Source organism: Petaurus breviceps, unplaced genomic scaffold, assembly GCF_028583685.1.
Source record: "Petaurus breviceps papuanus isolate PSGF00001 unplaced genomic scaffold, PetGlider_PUasm1.0 126, whole genome shotgun sequence".
Classification (NCBI taxonomy): domain Eukaryota; kingdom Metazoa; phylum Chordata; class Mammalia; order Diprotodontia; family Petauridae; genus Petaurus; species Petaurus breviceps.
This window is the reverse complement of record NW_027185655.1, coordinates 54,132,265-54,153,762: the sequence shown is the minus strand read 5'-3', so window position 1 is coordinate 54,153,762 and position 21,498 is coordinate 54,132,265. Positions and strand designations below refer to the sequence as shown.

Here is a 21,498-nt window from a genome sequence, read left to right as displayed (position 1 = left end):
TCTCTCTCTCTCTCTCTCTCTCTCTCTCTCTCTCTCTCTCTCTCTCTGTCTCTCTTTGTCTCTTTCTCTCTCTCCTCTCTCTCTCTCTGTCTCTGTCTCTCCTTCCCCCCCTCCCCAGTACATACACATATTATATTTTAGAATATGAAATAAAAAGCTATATCTTTGGCATTCAAATCCCTCAATAACCTGGTCTTCACCTGCTTTTCCAGTCTTCTTATACCTTAATCACCCTCACTTACCCTGGGATCCAGTGACACTGGCCTCCCTTCTGTTCCTCACTTAAGACACTCTATTCCCTGACTCTGACCATTTTCACTGACTAGTTCCTGAAACCAAAACAGGTTACCTTGGACACAGTGCTATGAACATAGTAGTAGGTTTCAGTAAACATTTTAGGAATTGGAGTGAATGTAATTGACAATCTCTGCTATCTACTATGAAGAGATTGGAACAAAGATTACACAACACCCCCTCCACTTTGGCCTTCCAGTCCTCTGTGAATGGTTAACTCTAACTCAGCTAATTATTGACATTCTCATAGAAAAACATGGGTCGATGACATGATTTTAACCTTTAACCCACAGAACAGGTTGCATAACTACTATTATTAAACTCCTTTGCTGGTCTCGTCTACATTTAAGATACATATGGAATTATCTGGAAAAACTTCTTTTTCCTTCCTGACTTAGTTCAGGGAGTTGGGTGCAGATTAATTTGGAACATCACTCGTTAGAGTGATTGGTTATTTAAAACACACAGCTCAGGGCTATGTGCTTATCTTCCTTCTTTAGACGCAGAGAAATATTTTGTTTCACTAAGGTAAAAAGGAGAAGTAATAACAATTCAGCATAATGCTTTAAAGTTTGCAAAGTGTTTTCCTCCCAACACTTCTGTGGAGTAGCAATTATTAGATTTATTATTGGTTCGTTGGTGTCTTTTGTTCTTGAAGAGGACCAAAATGGCATCACTATGCCAGAGTGAAGTTTCAGGGTGTCCAGCTGTGGCTGATCAGACCAACACGAGCTTGGAATGCTCTACCACACACAAAAGTCCATGTCAACATTTGGGGTGGATACTCCAAATTTGTGCATCCTGCATTTCCTTTGAGCTGTTTCAATTCTGCTTTGCTCATAGAGCACAGCGCCTTCTCTGCTGTGGGTACACCATGCAGAGTGGGCCTGTGCCAGTGTCCCCCATGTCACACAATCAATTCCAGAGTTCTTAAGAGAGACCTTGAGCATGTCTTTGTATAGCTTCTTCTGACCATCATGTGAGTGCTTGCCCTGTGCAAGTTCTCCATAAAATAGTCTTTTTGGCAAGTGTACCTTTTACTTTCTAACAACGTGACCAGCCCTTCAGAGTTGTGCTCTCTGAAGCAGAGTGTGAATGCTTGGCTGTTTAGCTCAAGAAAGGACCTCAGTGTCTGGTACCTTATTCTGCCAGGTGATCTTCAGAATCTTCTTCATTTTTTGCCTTTTGGAGGGCAATTGGGGTCAAGTAACTTGCCCAAGGTTATACGGCTAGTTTTTTTGTGTGGGTGTTAAGTATCTGAGGCTGGATTTAAACTCAGGTCCTCCTGACTCCAGGGCTGGTGCTCTATTCATTGTGCCACCTAGCTTCCCTGACTGTTTTTTTTTTAATTAAAAAGTCTTATTTTATGTTTTGTTTTAGTCTCTTCTGGGTAGTACCATCTCTCAGGATTAATCAGGACATGCCTAAATCTATAGATACAAAGTGACTGATGAATATTATATTAAGTATATGTTGATGAAACAATATGTATGGGCAATTGATTTTGATTTCTTGGGTGCTATTGCCTAAATTTAGACTTAGAGGGTAAAACTAAGGACATTATAAGAAAATTGCAAAGAAATGTACAAGTAGAAGGACTACAATATAATTTTTTTTTTTTGCTTTTTGGAGGGCAATTGGGGTTAAGTGACTGCCCAAGGCCACATGGCTAGTTTTTGTGTTAAGTGTCTGAGGTCAGATTTGAACTCAGGTCCTCCTGACTCCAGGGCCGGTGCTCTATTCACTGTGCCACCTAGCCGCCCCTTACAATATAATTTATAGCAAGACCAACCCAGGAAGTGCTATGTGAATTACCAAACCCATTTGGTCTTTTGAAAATTCCTGGTAGGGATCAGCTAGCTGATTCAGTGGATAGAGCACTGACCCTGGAGTCAGGAGGATCTGAGTTCAAATCCAGCCTGGGATACCACACTTACTAACTATGTAAATCTGGGCAAGTCACTTAACCCCAATTGGCTAAAAGAAAATTCCTGGTATACTGACAGCCCTTCCCCTCCCATACACATTCCCCTGTTAAAGAGAAGTAGTTACTTGGGAAAATAGAAGGCTTAATAAGCAAATGGGACTGGCCACCAAAGAAACTGAGAGGTATATTTGTCCTTCCAAAAGAAAACTCTTCTGGGGCAGCCAGGTAGCACAGCGAGTAAGAGCACCGGCCCCAGAGTTGGGATGACCTGGAATCAAATCCGGGCTCAGACACTTAGCACCCACCCAGAAACACCTAGCCATGTAACCTTGAGCAAGTTACTTAACCCCAATTGCTTTAAAAAAAAAAAAAGAAAGAAAACTCTCCTGTAGGTAAGATAGAGGCTAGATCTCCTGTGAAAGAGAGAGGAATTTCAACTGTGAATAAAACTAAAATTTTGATATATTATTGTAGCAGAGTATCATGGACCTAAGTTGGGAACCTTCTCTGGAAAGGAACTGTGCTCCCACGGGGAACAAACATGGAAAATCTGGGTGAACAAGGTGACAGAATCATTATACAATTGGCAGGCATCTGAGTTAGAAAATAGGAGTGGGTTAGTAGAAAGCTTTAGAGCAGGGAAGGGGAACCTCAAGGCCACATGTAGCCATACGAATCCAAACAAGTTCCATTTATTAAGGGGATTTGTTCTGTGAAGTTTAGATTCAGTCAAAGGGCTGTACTTGAGGACCTAGAAGGCCACAGTTTCCATATCCCTGTCTTAGACGATTGGCTTCTGGACTTGTAGAGGGTCTGCAGACTATCCTGCCTGGGATCTTATGGCATGCCCATTTGCAAAGACTAAAATAAGAATTTGGTTTTGCTGGGACACCACAAGTATATAATATGTTTTTGTATAGTCCAGTTACAGCTGAGGCTGAGAGGGTAAATAGCTTGTCTACAGTCACAGAGAGGAAGTATCCAGGCAGGATTTGAATCTGGGGCATTCTTACTCCAAAGCCAGCACTCTATCCACCCTTCCACCCAGTACTTTGTTGTCAAAACAGTGGTGGAAGTTGAAGTGGTATAATTAAGTGCTATGAAAATAATTATTTCATTAGGTTATAACACCACTTAGAGAAGTCATAATACATTTAGCTCAAATTATTTTCCACTAGAGTGGTGACTGGTACATATATAAAATTTCTGAAAACTATACTAAGGCTTGGAGTTATGATCTGTGCTATTGGAGTTACATTGCTGAAGTCACAAATAAATCTTTTAAGTGATGACACAGTTCAGCTACTTCATGGATTAAATAGGCCTTTTTTGGGGGGGAGGTGTTATTAGAGGCTTTTACATTTAAACCAACTTTCTATAGAAAAATACCTTCCAAGTTCCAAACAGCTGACTTAATACATGAAATTCTAGGACATAACTTAATTTGGGCCTGTGTGCAGTATAGCATTGCTTTCTAGGTGGTGCAGTGAATAGAACACTGGGCCTGGGGTCAGAAATACCTGAGTTCAAATGTGGCCTCAGACACTTTCTAGCTGTGTGATTCTGGACAAGTCATTTAGCTCTATATGCCTCCGTTTCCTCATCTGTATAATGAAATGGAGAAGGAAATGGCAAATGCCTCCAGTATCTTTGCCAAGAAAACCCCAAATGGGGTCATGGAGAGTTGGATATGACTGAAACAACTAAAAAATAGCATTAAAATTGTTTATGGTGTAATAAAGGAGATTTTGTGGTCTAAGTTCCTAAGAACGAGCTTTGTTGGCCTGGGATATGGCCTAGGATGGTGGGGCCGGCTAGGCCACTGTTTCAAGGCTTAAGATTTTTTTAACTGTGTGATCACTGCGGGGTAGCTCCCCCATATAAGCTCCAGCATATGATACCAGGTCTATGAGTATTGCCTGCAGCCACTGAAAGTCACTTAACTTTTATCAGAGTCAGTATGTGCAAGAGGCGGGACTGGAACCAAGGTCCTTCTGTCCTCCAGACCTATACAGTCACTATTATCTCTAGTCTAAATAAGTGAGTCTTTGAATGATTTTTTGTTCTGGTTCCAGAACAGGAACAAATAGAATATCATGTTCATCCATGGGCACCACAAAAACAAGTAAGCTCCTTTTCCACTCCCATAAATCTAGGTAATCTCTAGGACTTCCTCCATCTTCCAGAAATCCATTGGTTTAGGAGGGAGGTTTGTTTGGCAAACATAATAAAGCACACAGTTCTATTATTGTTCCTTTAATAGGAGTTCATCCATGTGAAGCTACTAATATGACAAAGAAGATTAAAAAAAAAAAAAAGCTAATGTGATCTTTATGTGGATTTATCAGAGATTAGGGTCCAGAAAGGAAAAAGTGAACTCTGCCCAGGTCAGACCATAATTGAAATACTGTGTATTCTGGGAGCCACATATCAGGAAAGACATCTGGCCACACCGGAGAGGAGGGTAATCAGGGTGATTAGTACAGGACCTCCAGGGCATACCGTACAAATTACATTAAGGAAGCTGGGATGTTTAACCTGGAGGGAAAGCCTATGGGAAAGGGATTAGATGTTTCAGTTTGGTCCCACAAGAGGCTGTAAATTGAAGTTTCATAGAGGCAAATTTTGGTTTGTGGTCAGGAGGGGAAAAACATTCCTCACAATCAGTTTCCCAAAGTGGAAGGGGTAATTTGGGGAGGTGGTTAAGTTCCCCCTAAGGGCAGATCATCACCAGAGCCTTCAAGACCTTGGATGGGGCAATTATGGGGGATTAATCAGGATCTGGATGCATTTGAACTCGGAGGCTCTGTGCTCCTTTCTATTAACTCACTGTCCATTTTTTTTAAATGTGGAAACTGGGTGTTGGCAGTTGATTTTACTTCCGTGCCACTAATTCTAATTATAGTCCGCCAGAGCACCTTGACATATTCTCCCCTTTGGTTCAAATGACAGCTCTCAGCAATATACTGCCGCTTTAAAAGAGCCTCTTTCTGTCCTTCCAAATTCAGAAAGCCATCTGTCCATTCTAGAATGAATCCAATTCAAAATGAATGAATTTAATATTCCATTTGTCCTTTAGAGCGTGAATGATTTTTATAATCTACTGCATTCAGGCTTAGAGCATTGTGAAGGCTAGCCATTGACCAGTAGGGACACCTAGTGACTAATCACATAAACTGCAAGAATGACCCAAAGCCCCTGTTTTTCCATTTTAACACTGAGATGATGCCTTGAAATAGAAGACTTTGGCAAATCGAAGTCGCACAAACTATCCTCTTATCACTTTGTTATCTGGCATCTTAAAAGGACTCCCCTGAAGAACTCAGCATTCGATTCCTCTTGTGCTCTACTGGGAGTTTATTTCTGAAAAGTCCTTAGAGGACTTAGCCATCCTCATGAAAACGAAGTTTTGCTGTTTAGTTGTGTCTGATTCTTCACGACCCCATTTGGGGTTTTCTTGGTAAAGAAATTGAAATGGTTTGGCATTTCCTTCTCCAGCTCATTTTATAGATGGGGAAACCGAGGCAAACAGCATCAAGTGACTTGCCCAGGATCACATACAAAGTATTTGAGGCCAGATTTGAACTCATGAAGATGAGCCTTCTTGATTCCAAGGAGAGTACAAAATGCTCCATCCACTGCACTACCTAGCTGCCCAAACCTGAAGTTAGTAGGGGTGCAACTGTGTATGAGGCTAAGGGCTGTAAGAGCTCAAAGAGTATTTGGAGTCTATAGACCTGGGAAACAGTGGGGTTCTATTGAAAGAACACTGAATAGCTATGTATGACCATGGTCAAACCACTTACCCTCTGTTTCCCCTTCTGTAAAATGGGGACAATAACAGCACCTACTCTCACAGAGTTGTTGTGAGAATTGAATTAATGTACATAAAGTGCTTTGCACACCCTGAGATGTTATGTAAATAGCATTTATTACTATTGGTTGTATTGTAACAGTAATATATAATTGGGGTTATCTTCCTCTTCTTTCTCATACTTGTTTTGAGTCAGAGAGCACGAACTCACATCCTGACGGTCACTGTTACATGTATCACCTTGGGCAGTAACTTCATCTGTAAAATGAGGCAAAAAGCTAAGGTCTGTGCCCATTCTACATCTATGATCCCAGTCCTGACTTTGCCCCTGACAGGTTGTGAACTCGTCTATGTCTCTATATGGTCTCTCAATTTCTACATCTGTGAAGTGGTTAGAGTGGATGGTGTCATCCAGCTGAAGACTATGATCTGAGTCCTGGCTTTGCATGAGCTGAGATCACTTCAGGGAAGTTATGTCATCTGCTCTGTGCCTCTATGGGCAGCTAGCTGGCACAGTGGGTAGAGCACAGGGCCTGGAGTCAGGAAGACCTAAATTCAGATCCAGCCTCAGATACTAGCTGTGTGAGCCTGGGCAAGTCACTTATCTCTGTTTGCCTCAGTTCCTAGAGAAGGAAATGGCAAACCCCTCCAGTATCTTTGCCAAGAAAACCCCGAAGGGGGTCGTGGAGAGTTGGACAACACAAATGCCCCTGTTTCCCAGTTTGTGAAACGTTGGACTAGATCAGGAGTTTTTATGCTTTGAGAAACCTATAAACTTGAATGGGGAAAATAGTACATCTTTATTTTCACTAACCTGTAACTGAAATTTAGTATTTCCTTCAATTTTGGATTAAAAACAAAAGAAAACATTATTCTGAGAAGGGGTCCAAAACAGGCTGCCAAAACATTCCATGATACATAAAAAATTAAGAACCTTTGGACCTGCTGGTCACTTGAAGGTCCCTTTTAGCTCTAAAATCCTGTAAATCTCCCATTTACAGGCAGCATCTATAATAAGGGGTCAGATAAAATGATCTCTAAGGTCCCTTCCAGCTCTGAAATGGGGCTGACCATGTTTAGGACTATACTATTCTAGTAGCCTGGAGGAATGAGAGAATCTAAAAATAAAAGGGGACTGGAATTTGCCCTCAGTAACCCGGCTAGAATGGGAACTAATGTGGGACAGGGGTGAAATGGTCAAGGGAAAGTAACCTACCCTGCTTTGCAAGCCCACCTCTAAATTGTGCTCCGGTCAGAACACTAGATAATTCCTCCTTTGACCTGCCAGAGCTATTGATGGCTAGGGAGGATAAGTCATAGAATTTTAGAACTGGAAAGGACTTGTAAGGATATTTAATCTAATTCCCTCCCTTTACAGAAGGGCAAACTAAGGCCCAGATAGGCAACATTACCTGCCCAGAGTCACATATCATGTATGTGAGAAAACTGGAAATAGGTCCCAGATAACTAGGTGTCACAGAATATAGAGGGTAGACAATACATGGAATTAATAAAACAGAGAAAGGTTAAAAGAAGCAACTTTCCACCACAGAAGATGTTTTCATCTCAGGTCAATTCAATAAACATTTATTAAGTGCCTACTATGTGCAAAGTGACTATAAAACTGTATATAAGAAAGTTAAAGTTCAACACACTGTGACAGTTTTCATCAAGGGGTATGAATAATCAATCACCTTACCACAGCAAGGCTAGATATTTGTTAGAAGGATGATTTAGAAGGTCAACAATTCTAACATTCTCCAATGAACTTGAGATGAGAGGAATGAGACCATGAATTCAGGAAACCCTGGCAATGGGCTTTAGAGGAGAAGTTAATCTCTAGGGCACTTGCTCTGGATAGAAGAGCTGTTCAGAAAGCGTTTCTGCCCTCAGAGATCATAGAACAAACAGATTTACTCAGGAAACATCTCCATAGCATTTTGAATAGTCAGCCGGTCAATCAACAAGAGTTTATTAATTGATTACTATATGTTAGGCACTGTGGATACAAAAAAAGACAGAAACCCTGCCCCTACCCTCAAGGAGCTTACATTTTAGTGGTGGAGATAACATGCAAACAACTATATACATACAAGAAAAATACAGTGGGGGCGGCCAGGTAGCACAGTGAGTAAGAGCACTGGCCCCAGTGTCGGGATGACCTGGGGATCAAATCCAGGCTCAGACACTGAGCATCCACCCAGAAACACCTGGCCATGTAACCTTGAGCAAGTTACTTAACCCCAATTGCTTAAAAAAAAGAAAAAGAAAAATACAATGGATACAGAAGATACTAAGCAGCAAGAGAGAGAAGGGGCAGGGATTGCCAAGAGGTTAAAGTGAGGAGGAAGAGCATTCCATACCTGGAGGGGCAGCCAAGGTAAAGACACAAATGACCGACAGGGTGTATCCTGTATGAGGGACACCCAGTAGGCCAGAGCAAGTAAGTGGTGGAGTGATAGGAAGGGAACGAGGGGTAAAAGGATTTTGAAGAGCTTTAAATGTCAAACAGAAGATTCTATCTTTTGATTCTTGAGAAAATAGGGAGCCATTGAAGTTTATTGAGGAGGAGGGATGACATGGTCAGAGCTGTACTTTAGAGAAATCTCTATGGTAGTCAAGTGGAGAGTAGATTGGAGTGGGGAAGGACTCGAAGCAGTCCAGAGACCAAATGGCTATTGCAGTTGTCGAGGTGAGAAAGGGGGTTGAGGGCCATTCTCTAAGATGGTAGCAAAGTTGAGTATGGAGAGGGAGACTTAGAGGTAAACACATCGCTGATCATTTATGTTGTGTTTTGTGAAAAGGCTTTAATCTGCTGAATTATTTTCGGAGTTTTACTTCTTCCCTCTCATTCCACCTTAGTGCTTTTGAAATAAGAAGTGATCAGAGAATTATAAAGGAAGCCAAGATTTGGAACAGGAACATGAAGACAAAGTGAGGGAGCAAAGAGTAGGACAGGACAGCCAAGTTGCCAAGATTAGCAAGAGAAGGTGGATGAGACTGCCCAGGCCATTGGCATATGGTCAGTCATTGTTCTCTCTGGGTCTGTGGGGCCCTTGGAACCCACACTTGCAAGGTGAAAGACAACCAGCTGCCTCCACTATTTTGGCCACTTTCTGCTGCTTCTCCTTATTTGTTTGTTTGTCTTTATTAATTTCTTTGTTTACTTTTAGTTTACAGGATTCAGTCCCACAATCCCTTGAGTTTCACATTTTCTCGCCCGGTCCCTCTTCTCTCCTCCTCCCCCTGCCCCATGGAGGCATGCAATCAAGTATAGGATCTGCAAATATTTTCCCATTAGACATCAGTCAGGTTATAAAGAAGGATTGTAATGGATGGAATGAACAATGGGAAAGAGGAAACAAAACCAAAGAAGAAAAACAAAGAGAGCAGTTAATTTGCTTCAATCTGCATTCAGACTCTGTTCTTTCTAGTTCTTTCTCTGAATGTTGACATCTCTCTCCATCATGGGTTTTTTGGAGTTGATGCTTTTCCTTATTTAACATAGGCCTTTCCTTACTCTATATTCCTAGCTCAGAATGCCCTCCTGCTTCCCCTCTGCATCTCCAAATTCTTTCTATCTTTCAGAACCAGCTGAACTTCAGATCTCCTCTATGAACCTTTCTCTAGTTGGACTCATGGAATATTTAGAGCTAAAAGGGACCATAGACCTCCTCTAGTTCAGCTCATTTTCTTTGGAAGGAACCAGATGTTAAGTAATCTGCCCAAGGTCACAAACACAGTAAATAGAACAGCCAAGTCGACCCAGATCCAGTGTTCTTTCCATTGACCTGTACTGCTTCTGGCCTGTAGGCTCCAGATTTCCCACAGGGTTTTGCCAAAGTGTCCTTGGGGAATATTTTCTAACCTGCTTAGGCTAGAGTTACAGAAAGGCCTAGAGAGAAAGGCAATCATAAAAACCAATAACAGGACTCAAGGTGAAATTCTAGAATTACAAGACTTTAGAGCTGTAAGGCACCCAAGTTTTGTGGAAGAAACTGTAATCCAAAGGCAGAAGTGATTGTTGGTGCAAGCCTGTGGAACCAGAAACCAGGTATCTTGACTTCCAGTTCAGTGATCTTCCTTCCTACCCTGGCACCATGGGGCTAGACTATCCTACCTGCAGAATCAGTCTTCTCTTCAGTATAACCAGTGGGAAACTGACTGTTTCTAAGGCAACAAGAGAGAAGTAGAAAGTTCCCTTCAGCCTGACATCTTTCCTTTAAACCTAACCTGAAAAAGATAATATTTTTATCATTTAATCAATAAGCATGTATCCATTGCCTACTATGTATTAGATATTGTGTTAGACATTGAACATACAAAAACAAAGATAAAAGAGTTCTTGCCCTCAAGGAACTTATAGTCTAGTTGGGGGAGAGACAACTGGCACATATACGTGTATGTGTACGAGATTTTATTCCTCTTCAGCTGTTTTAGTACTATCTGATTCTCCATGACCCTATTTGGGATATCCTACCTTGGCAAAGATACCAGAGTGGTTTTCTATTCCTTCTCCAGCTCATTTGACAGATGAGGAAACCGAGGTAAACAGGGTTAAGTGACTTGCCCAGGATCACATGGCTATTAAGTATCTAACATAAGATAGATACAAGATAATTGGGGGGCATTCATAGGTGGGGATACCCAGCAAGGTCCTGAAGAGAAGTTGGCACCTGAGCTGAGCTTTGATCTGAAAGGGAATGTTTCATTTTTATCAGCAGTAATAACAAATAGCATAAGAAAATCTTCCTTTTTCTCCTTGAGAAATCTAAGCCTGGAGATATGATCTCACAGCAGTTGGTGCTGGGAGAGGGGGCGGGGGGGGACCAACGTGGCATGAGCAGGATGGAACCAATGAATTCACAGTGTTCTAAGACACCCAAGGCTCTTCCCCCTTGTATTCCCTGGGCTAGGGTGAGGCCTTGTGACACAGATTTGCTTTAGAAGTTCCAGGCCTGTGGCCAGGCTTTCTTTCCATGTCAGAGATAAGGTTGGCACTGCGCTTGCCTTCTGCAGAAAGCATTGCTGCTTACTCCTTTGAGAATCGAGGGGATTGGTTTAAACCACCTCACCTTACCTGCACAGCTTCCCTGGCCTCATTTCCTTGGCTGGGCTGGGCTGGGCTGGGCTGGGCTGGGCGGTTTGTTGTTGGGTAAACCCTTGTCAGGCAAGTTCAGTTGACCTGGGAACCAGACTTGCTTGCTTTTCACAATGTTGCACCATTTGTGTAATTTCTCCCTTTCCCTTATACTCCACCCACCCCATCACTTTTCCATACTCTTCTCCCAGATTAATTACTTTTTATGGAATACTATCCCTTTCTAGGAACCTGCAGGTTTCCTTTGAATCTGGCCAAAGTCATTGCAGGGTATCAATCTCTAGCCTATGAAGTTATCTTTCCTACAAATGTCAAATATTTTCTGAAATCTAGAAGTGATTCAAAATGTGTCTCTATTCTATTGCTATTTTGTTCAACCAAGATTTATCAGGGAATTGCTCTATAGGGCTGAATGTTTTCGGTTAATCCTCATAATATGATGAGATGATGGAAAGATACCTATCATTCCCATCTCCACATTAATATGGGAAGAACCGAGAAGTAAGGAATGTGCTCCTGGAATTTGGTGGCACAGGGCATACTTGTTGAATTGAATGTAATTAAAATGGTATATTCTGAATATATTTGGAAGGGGATTAAATTTGTTTTTGTTTGGTCCCTGGGGACAAAATGAGGAGATATGGGTAGAAGTTATAAAAAGAAAGAAATTTAGGTTTGAGATCATAGGCATGTATAAAAATGTATGACCAGGCATAACCTAATAGCTAAAAAAAATTTAAAGTTTGTATTTTTAAAGTTTAGTTAATTTTAAAAATTAAGTTTTCATTTTTTATTTGGCTTGATGAATAAAAATAATTAACTATCATTGAGTAGTCAATAAAAATTTACCTTAAAAATTTTTAAATAGATAAATAATCTATTAAGTGTTTACTATATACCAAACACTGTGCGAGATGTGACACACACACACACACACACACGACCATTTCTACTCTTAAGGAGCTTACATTATAATAGGGTTAAAAAAATATAAAGGTATACTGGGGTGGGGGAACAGTAATCTGAATTTAGAAAGTCTGGTGAGGAGCTAGTCAGGAAGTGTTACAGAAGCCTGAGTCTCCAGCAAGATAAGGCAAAAATTCACCTGTGGGGGGATAGGGGTAGAGAGGGGAGGGAACTCAGGGGCAGAGTTAAGATTGAGGGGTGGGACAAGTTGAAAATGGTGATTCTAGAAGAGAAAGCATTTAGAGGACATTGTCAGAAATGAGGGTTTTTTTGTTGTTTTTTGGAGACAGTAGGGTTAAGTGACTTGCCCAGGGTTACACAGCTAGTAAGTCTGAGGCTGAATTTGAACTCAGGTCCTCCTTATTCCAGGGCCAGTGCTCTATCCACTGTACTATCTACTGCCCATATTTTTTAAGTGTTCTAAAAGCACATTTACTAATATGTTGATTCATAAACTTTCCTGATTAGAGGGTTACTATTTAGGATTAGGGATATAGTAACATTTTAAATTGCACACTGAGAATGGATGTAGAGATTTGTTTATCAATAAGAATAAACCTTAAAGTTAATATATTGGTTCATTGCCTCACAATTTTTTATGCTTCAGTTAACAAAGAGGAATTCCAAGTATTGCTTAGAAGATATTGAGCTGTGTCTTTGGTAGCTATTTTGTTCCTCTGATGAGTTATCTGACACTGGAAAGGACTGGGGCTGATCCCCGGGCTGATGCTGCATTCCACCATCTGGATGAATCCTGGTCCATTCATGAAGGCAAGGTTCCTACTTAACAATACTACCTTGTGCCAAATGTTTGGAACTCTGGGGGAATGGGAGGAAGGGGAGAAGGGGAGCTTTCAGATCTTGTTTGTAACTTAGGCATCTGAGAAAAGCGGCTAAGTATTACTGACTTCATAGTCATGGCTCATAACTGGTTTTCTTATCAGAAGCAGCACTACCCAGCTTAATCACCCACCTTGCTTTCCAGCATTGACCTCATATGGCTTATGGTTGTTTCTCCAAACCCTAATGAAGTTTACTGTATTGACCTTTGCTGGTTGCCAGGAAAAATCTACCTAACAATCAGAGCTGTCCAACAGTGTAACAGGCTGCTTTGAAGTGGTAGATTCCCCCTCCTTGGAGGCCCTCAAACAGGACTGATGACTACAGTGGAGTATATATATATATACAGTGCAGATTCCTCTGGGGTACAGATTGGACTAGATGGCTTCTGAGGTCCTTTGCAACTCTTGAATTCTGTGTATGTACTTGGACACTGGCTGATGCTGATGGATTGACCACATAACCTGCAGTGACAAATGATAAAGGTTAGGTAATAGGGGAGGAAACAAGAAAGAAGCCATTTGGGGACAGGAAGTTGTATCTTCTTCCTTTTCCTTCTTCCCATACCAGTGTGGGACAACCAACCATGAGGACTTACAGACTAGAGGAGTCATGATTTGGAGCTTTCAGAGTTATCATGTACTGAAGCTCGGCTTTGCATGCAGAGCTGTCCAGGGCTTTCTTCAGTCTTAAGTTGTAGGCCAAGGGAGTCAGTTCTCCTGGGACAATTGCTCACAGTTGGGGGATCCCTTTATCCTCTAGCATAAGAGAGGAAAATCCCTCTATCAAAGTAATGTATAGTCTTACAGAACTGTCCAGAGCATTGTGAGATCCTGAGACATGTCCAGAGTCAAACAGAAAAGAGATTTATCACAGGTGCAATGAGAAAAATCTTAATGTGTTTTTATTTATATAAATTTAGACAGTTACCTTTAGATGATGAAATTCAGCATCAGGAGAAGAGCAAAGACTTCTAAGATTTAGAAGAAGAAGGCTAAATAAGGCAAATAGAATTTTTAAGCACATTAGCACTTTTTTGTCATTTAAGAAGGACTTTGGATGTCTGGCTTGCCCAGTTAGTAGAGTGTGAGAATCTTAATCTCAGAGCTATTATCCTAAGTATTTGTCTTCCTTAGACATTTGCTAGGGCCCAGTGCAGTTGGACCCTACATCTAGATGCTCAGCCAATGACTGTTGATAATGATGAATTACCTATGGCTAATTTATGACTCCCTGTAATACAGAAAGGAGATAAGACCCCAGAATAAGAGCTCTGAGCTTTTTGTTCCACCAGGACATATTTGTATTCTAAAATTTCTACTGAATTAATTTTTTACCATACTCTAAGGGAAGATATGAGGGTCACATAGATTGGACTTGTTTTGCTTGGTCTTCAAAGACAGGACAAGAAGCCATGTGTGGAAGTTGCAGACAGGCAGATTTTGGCTCGATATCAGGAAAAATTTCCTAATAAAGTTATCCAAAAAGAAAGCAAAATGGATCGATCTGGGAGGTAGTTGGTTCTCTCTCACTAAACATCCTGAAGTGAATGACCACTTTGGGAATCTTGTCATGAGAAGTTCTTTTTCAAACATAGGTTGAGTTAGATGACCTGTGATGTTCCCTCAAACTCAGAGATTCTGTGATTCTATGACATCATCTGTAAACTTTGAGAGTGATTTCAGTAGAGCAGTGGGGTAGAAAGACAGACTGCAAAGAGTTATTTGTAAAGGGAGTAGGTGATGAGGAAGTGGAGACTGAATGTAGATGGTTCTCTCTAGGAGCTTAGCACTGAAAGGGAAGAAAGACAGAATATTAGTATGATAAGCAGACACTTTGGCTCCTGTCAGTAGATCAAAGTTGTCATAGTTTTGTACAGCAAAATTCATTAAGAGGTAGTGTGATTCAGTGCATAGATTCCACCATTTGGAAAAATCAGTGGGTGGCTATGAGTTTCTATGTTCCATCAATAAGAAGCTAATCCAATACTATCCATCAATTCAATGAGAGAAAACACTTACATCAATGTCTAGCTATCTCATTCTTAGGAAGAACTATGATATTCTCAACTTTGAAATACTTTTTGCCTGTCTTCTGCTGGAGGGTGCAGATTGAAAGTGATTGTGGACTGGAAAATGAACACTGGGTACCTTGATGTTATTTGCTTTTTGGGTTAGGGAATGTGCCTGTGATTTCATTGATATATCTAATACCCTTTATGAACGTAGGTCAACATCTTCTCTGAAATTTACAGTCTTAGAGAGTTGCTTGAGGGTACTGAAAGTTAAGTGACTTGCTCAATATCATTAGAATTTGTTAGAGGCAGACCTTGAACCCAGGACTTCCTGACTCAGCTTTCTATTTATAACATCACACTACCTTTACTTGCTTTTATTAATTTTTAGTAGTCTGATTAAAGAGCTGCCACTAGAACCTTTAAAGAACCTTTACAGAAAACACAGCGGAATAAAGAATGAATTCTAAAGAGAGAGATCATACCATGATCTGATGGGATAATTCGCACCAACACATAACCAGACAAAAGTGAGAACTCTCACAAAGGGGTAAAGCCATGAGGTAAGAGGCAGCTAGCTCTAGGAGAGTCTTTGAGAGGCAAAAAGAACTGGTATAATGTACTAAATTATCTACTCATGTTGGGTGGCTTATATAAGAAATGGGAAAGAGTGCTTGCTTGAATAACAGCAGCTTCTTTCTAATTGATAAATAAGTCCAGGCACTGGAAATAATGCCCCTTGATATCATAATAGTGAAGATGGTAGTGTCAAGTCTGGGTTTTTTTTAAGAGAGAGGGATGTGAGAATATTTATAAGAAGCAACAAGAAATCAGGTCTGGAGAATGACTCTGAGGGGCAGGAAGTGAATAAGGTAAGTGAATAAATAGTTTCGGTTGTAGGAGTGAGGGTGTTTTCTGTCTCCATTGATCAATGTTAGTGAATACATTTGCTCCAAGATTAGGTTGAGAAGCCCCCTTCTGCTGTCTGTCCATCCTACTGTACTGTAGTCTACTGCAAAGCAGTACAGCTTTGTACAGAAAGTACATTATACCATTGAGCCAGGTCTTAGGTAAAGCAGCTGTTGCTGGACTGGACATGAAACAGAAGCAGAACTTCAGACACTAGACCTTTCACCTCCCTGGCCTTGCCCAGGACAAGAAGTTAGACATCAGGCTTCCACTTCCAGGACCCAGTTCAAGAATTAAACCTTGGACATTAAACTACTTATCCCCAGAAAAAGCTCCTGAAGAAGACAGAAGGGGTGAAATAAGTGGAGAGATCATCTTTTCCAAGAGTGTGTGCCCAAATTAACATGGATCTTTTGTTTCAGAATCCTAAAAACCCTAACTAAACTATGTGCTTTTGTTTTAGCATGGATGTGGAATTTCATCTTTTGTGTCAAAAATAGTATGGGTTGGGAACTGTTTGAAGTGGCTGGGGATGGAGTGTCCTTTTGATTCAGCAGAAGGAACTCGGCCAGTCAAAACCTCTCTCCAAGCAGATAATTGTACACTTAATAAATAATGTGCCTGTTAACAGATTGGGTTAAAATGCAAGAATAAACTGCTTTTCAAATTTTGAAAGACATAAACTCTGATCAACAGAATTGCCAACCATGTGATTCCAGAGCATGGATGGTGAAACATGTTATTCACCTCCTGACAGAGGGAAGAGGGATTTAAGATGGAGAATGAGACATACACAGCCAAGGTCAAGGCAGAAATTTGTTTTGATTGATGATGCATATTCTTTGCAAGCATTTTTTTTTCCAATTGGAAAGTGGGTGGGCAGGAGAGAGAGAAAGTAAATGCTGTTTAATTAAAATAAAATCAAACAAAAGTTAAAAAACAAAAGCATCAGAGGGGTTAGCTTTGGCATGGAGAAGCCATATTATCTCCTGAGATAAGGGTGAAGGAAGAGAGGATGGGTAAAGACTAAGGAAATTTTGAGGGGTGGAGGATAGGAGATAAAGCAACTGACAGCTGGTAGACTCAGTTTTCTGAGTAAAATAAGAAGCAAGGTGACGAGAGATGGGGGCTTGGGAGTGGCATGGGGGCTTGAGGTTTAGAACAGCTACTGTGGGGAGTGTGATATAGTCAGTAAGAGATGGAGCAAAGGATTATTATGGTCTGTGCAGTAGACAAATGAGGTGATATGACATGAATTTTTAGTGGAACCCTTATGCATGGTTTTGTGACTTTCTAAGAATAGATAAGTGTATACATACATGATCATTTGAGAAGAGAACATGAATAATTCAGAGAATCGGGCAGGGCTTCCTGTAGGAGATGGCACATAAGCGGTGTGTTCAGCATCTCAGGGGTATGAACTGAGAAGGCAAATGATTTAGGGCAGGGGTGGGCAACTTGATACCTTGAGGTCCTCAAGTGTGGCCCTTTGACTGAATCCAACCTTCACAGAACAAATTCCCTTAATAAAAGCATTTGTTTTGTAAAAGTTGGATTCAGTCAAAAGGCCACACCTGAGGACTTAGAAGGCCACATGTGGCTTCAATCCTGCAGGTTCCCCACTGCTGGTTTAGGGAACCCAAGGTTAAAGACTATCAGCAGGGTGTCCTGGATCTAGCTTGAAGCAAGGGCTGATTTGATGGTTAAATTTTCAGAGTGAATATTTATACCCCAGAAATCAGCAAACACTACAAAGCAGGACATGGTTTATTGTTTTGTTGGTTGTCAAGCCCTAAGAAAGATTTAACAATGCAGATAAAACTTAAAAGTATGTCCCAAATACATTTTTTAAGAGAGCTAGTTGTTAAAGACTTATCACTGCACCCTTGACTGAACGGTCATGAAGGATTGAAGACTAAGGGAGTCAAGGATTCAAGAGTGGAAGACCCTGGAAGAAGTGAATAGGGTTAAGGTGGTAGAGCGAGAAAAGTGAAGCTAGAACAAGATGCTAGATTGGAGGAAAAGGAAGAGATAGAGGGACTGGAGGTGATGGTAGATATAAAGAAAAGTTTTTAGAAATAATATAGTGGGCAATAGGGAAGGACAGAGTATGATGATGGGGAAAATTCAGAGCTCAAGTTCACAGAAGTGGCATACTATGTAGCGATGATGAGGGGAAAGATGTGACCACCTCTGTTCAGGTAAAGTAAGTGGGAGTTGCAGAAGGTGGTGGACTGGAGGCCAGAGTGTTCAAATGAATATTTAAATAACTACTGAAGACCCTAAGAATAAGAATAGAGGATGGAGTAGAGAGAAAATCTGTGTGCTTTCTTGAGAAAGGGGTGAATGGAGAAACAAAAGTAAACTTAATTGTTGCATCAGACATACTGATGGGTAAGTCCCAGGTTATGAGATTCTTGGATGATGAGAGAGAAGTAGTTCTCTGATATTAGAACACATATCTGGGTCAATCACAGCAAATCTGTGTTTGAGATAGAGAAAACAGGAACCTTGTAGATGGGGTGGGGGAGGAGAGGGCTAGGAATGTTTTTTTGGAAATGAGCACTTATTAGGCACCTACAGTATACCAGGCATTGTCCTAAGCTCTTTACAAATAGTATCTCATTTGAAGGGGGATCCTCCTTGAAGCAGACTTATGACAGCTTTTAGGAAGACTTGTTGGGTTAAGTGAGGTCAGCTATTCCATGGACAGCTGGAGTGGGGAAGGCAAGCCCATGAGCAAATTTCTGGCAATAACTGACTATAAATGAAAAGAAGATGCTTTGCCATGAACCAATTCTAGCATCCTTTCCAAATCCCTCTGTAAATATTTACTTTTTCCCTTTGTAGGAAAGTTTTCATTTCACTGTCTTTGAACTGAGTTCAACTTTACAAGTACAGGAAGTGGGTGGTATACATATCTAGATAACAATCCATGTCAAAACCCCCCAAAAAACAGCAGCAGCCATGGTTTGCAAGCCTGGTGCAAGGAAAAAGCAGAATGACTGATTAATTCTTGATACGCCTTCCTTAATGATCTTTTCATCCATCAAAAAATGGAGGGGAGTAGTGAGTGGGAACTGCTATTTTGGACCAAATTCTGACGGATAAGAATGAACTTATTACTGAAATAGAAATGATGGGAATCTTGTAGGGAAGAAGATTCATGTTAAATAAGGAGGGAAAAATGAGGCATTCTAATGCGTCTTTGTGTCATGTGGTCTTGAGTGCACGTACACACACACACACACACACATTCTGGCAGAATGGAATTTGAAGGAAAAGGATAGGAAGAAGTCTCATGACCTAAAATTCCCCAGGGAAAGTCGGATTAGTAGGATGGGAAATAATAATGACAAGAACATTAACTAGCATGTATATAGCACTTTTTGGTGCCAAAAGCACTTGACCTGAGTTATCTCATTTGCAACAATCCTGTAAAGTAGGTGCTATTATCCCCATTTTACAGATGAGGAAAGTAATGCTGAAAGAGTAACTTGTTCAGGGTGGCACAGCTAATTGTGAGTAGCTACCAATAAAACATTTCAACATGTTGTGTTGATCTACTTGGAATACCTGTGAAATTTTGCCTAGTTCAGAGTCCCTCTGAACTTAACCAGGCTGGCCCCTGGATGACAGATAGAAACCATTGCTATTTCCAGAGCCAAAATATTCTCAGCATAGTGGCATCTGCTGTGGCCCACTGAAGTTTCAGCAAGACTTTTCTTGGATGCAAGACTCCAGAGTGGGCCCAAACCAGATTATAACGTAATTGGGAAATGTTTAACAACATAAATAGAAATAAAATACAACAAGACAATGTTAATCTGTGGTTTTCTATGTGAATATTCAGGGTGCAGGGATCCATTTCTTTCTGTATTAGATATCACTGCTTATTAGAACTCTGTAAGAGACAGTCTTCCCATAGACACACGCTCTAAGAAGGGTTGTGTGAAACTGGCATCATTTAACTCTGGCAATTAATAATCTGTTTTAAAGATTGTACCCAGCGCTTCCCACCTCCAGCCGTCTCTACTACCACCTACACCAACCTAGGATCATACACCTTCTGTCAGTCACTTTGTATCAGTGAGTGGGAAAACAGTAGCAAGTGAATAGCAAAGAAACTAAGGCCTTGAAACAGATTTCCAGCAACAAGTGCTTTGAGGGGTTTCAGAAAATTTATGAGCATGACGGTGCAGAAGTAAAATGCAAAATGAAATTTGGAATCTACTTACCACTGACGGCAAAAACTAGAAAATATCCCTGTTCTTTACTGGCTCTCTGGTTTGACTTGCAAAGAACAAAATTTTATCAAAAAAGTTTATCACCAAACTGCAGCAGAACATGGCCTTGTTGTTGCATGAGATAGCAGTCTACATGGCTGTAATATTAAAGAAGATGACAGTTGGGACTTTGATATTGGTACATGTTTTTACATGAATGCCACTGAAGAGCCTTGGAAAATCACCTATAGGATCTACTCTTCTTCTTCTTTTTTAATTTTTGGAGGGCAATTGGGGTTAAGTGACTTGCCCAAAGTCACATGGCTAGTAAGTGTGTCAAGTGTCTGAGGCTGGATTTGAACTCAGGTCCTCCTGACTTCAGGGCCGGTGCTCTATTCACTGCGCCACCTAGCGGCCCCATGAAAAAGGATGTACTCTTATGTAATAGAGCTCATCACTTGCCCGAGCTGATAAATGCCAATTTTCCAGCTGACACAAAGAAGATATCTATTTTGGGCTCTTCTGTGGGAGACCATGGAGTTCTGATTTGTGCTCTGAAGAAACCCGGGAAATACAAATCTGTGTCAGCATTCTCTCCAATCTGCAATCCCGTGCTCCATCTTTGCGGGGGGCGGAGGGGGGAGAACTTCAATGGATATTTAGGATCAGATCAAAGTAAGTGGAAGGCATGTGATGGTACTCATCTTATGAAGTCTTATCTAGATTCTCAGTTGGACATATTAATTGATCAAGGCAAAGATGACCAGTTCCTTAAAGATGGGCAATTACTTCCTGACAACTCTATAGCTGCCTGTGCTGAAGTGAAAGTTCTAGTTGTTTTTTGATTGCAAAAAGGATATGATCATAACTGCTACTTCATTGCAACTTTTGCTAATGATCATATCAGACATGATGCAAAATACTTGAATGCATAAAGCTGCAGATACAAGTAATCTCACAATTATAAAAGTTACTATGTAAACTGAACTTTTGAAAAGATATATCAACGGCTTACCACCTTCTGAATAAATATATAAAATAAAGTAATCTGACTCATTTTTGTTCCCCATAAGTACCCTGATAGAAGACATGTTTGAAATGCTTATTATGTTTCAAGGATCACAGAACATGTAAACAATCACAGTTGACTGTAAAGAATACAGTGATACACATGTATTTGGGGATGTAACAATAACTTGTTGGTCATTGGGTGTATCAGTTCTTAGAGAACTAAATTACGGAATTGTATCTCAGTAACTGAATAAAGAGACAATTCATTGCAGGGAAAAAAAGATTGTACCCAGCAAATCACAGTCTCACAGGTCCTTTTTGGAAAACAGAGTTTAAATCTCCCTCCTGATGCCTACTTGTAATGTAATGCCAAAAGAAAGGCAACTTCCCAAGGTT

At 40.7% G+C, this 21,498-nt stretch overlaps 1 pseudogene; it reads left to right on the top strand.

The window, feature by feature from the left end:
- The window catches only part of LOC138170915 (S-formylglutathione hydrolase-like), a 181,323-nt pseudogene extending 160,297 nt beyond the window's left edge, over positions 1 to 21,026 (top strand).
- Positions 21,027 to 21,498: the final 472 nt, after the last annotated feature.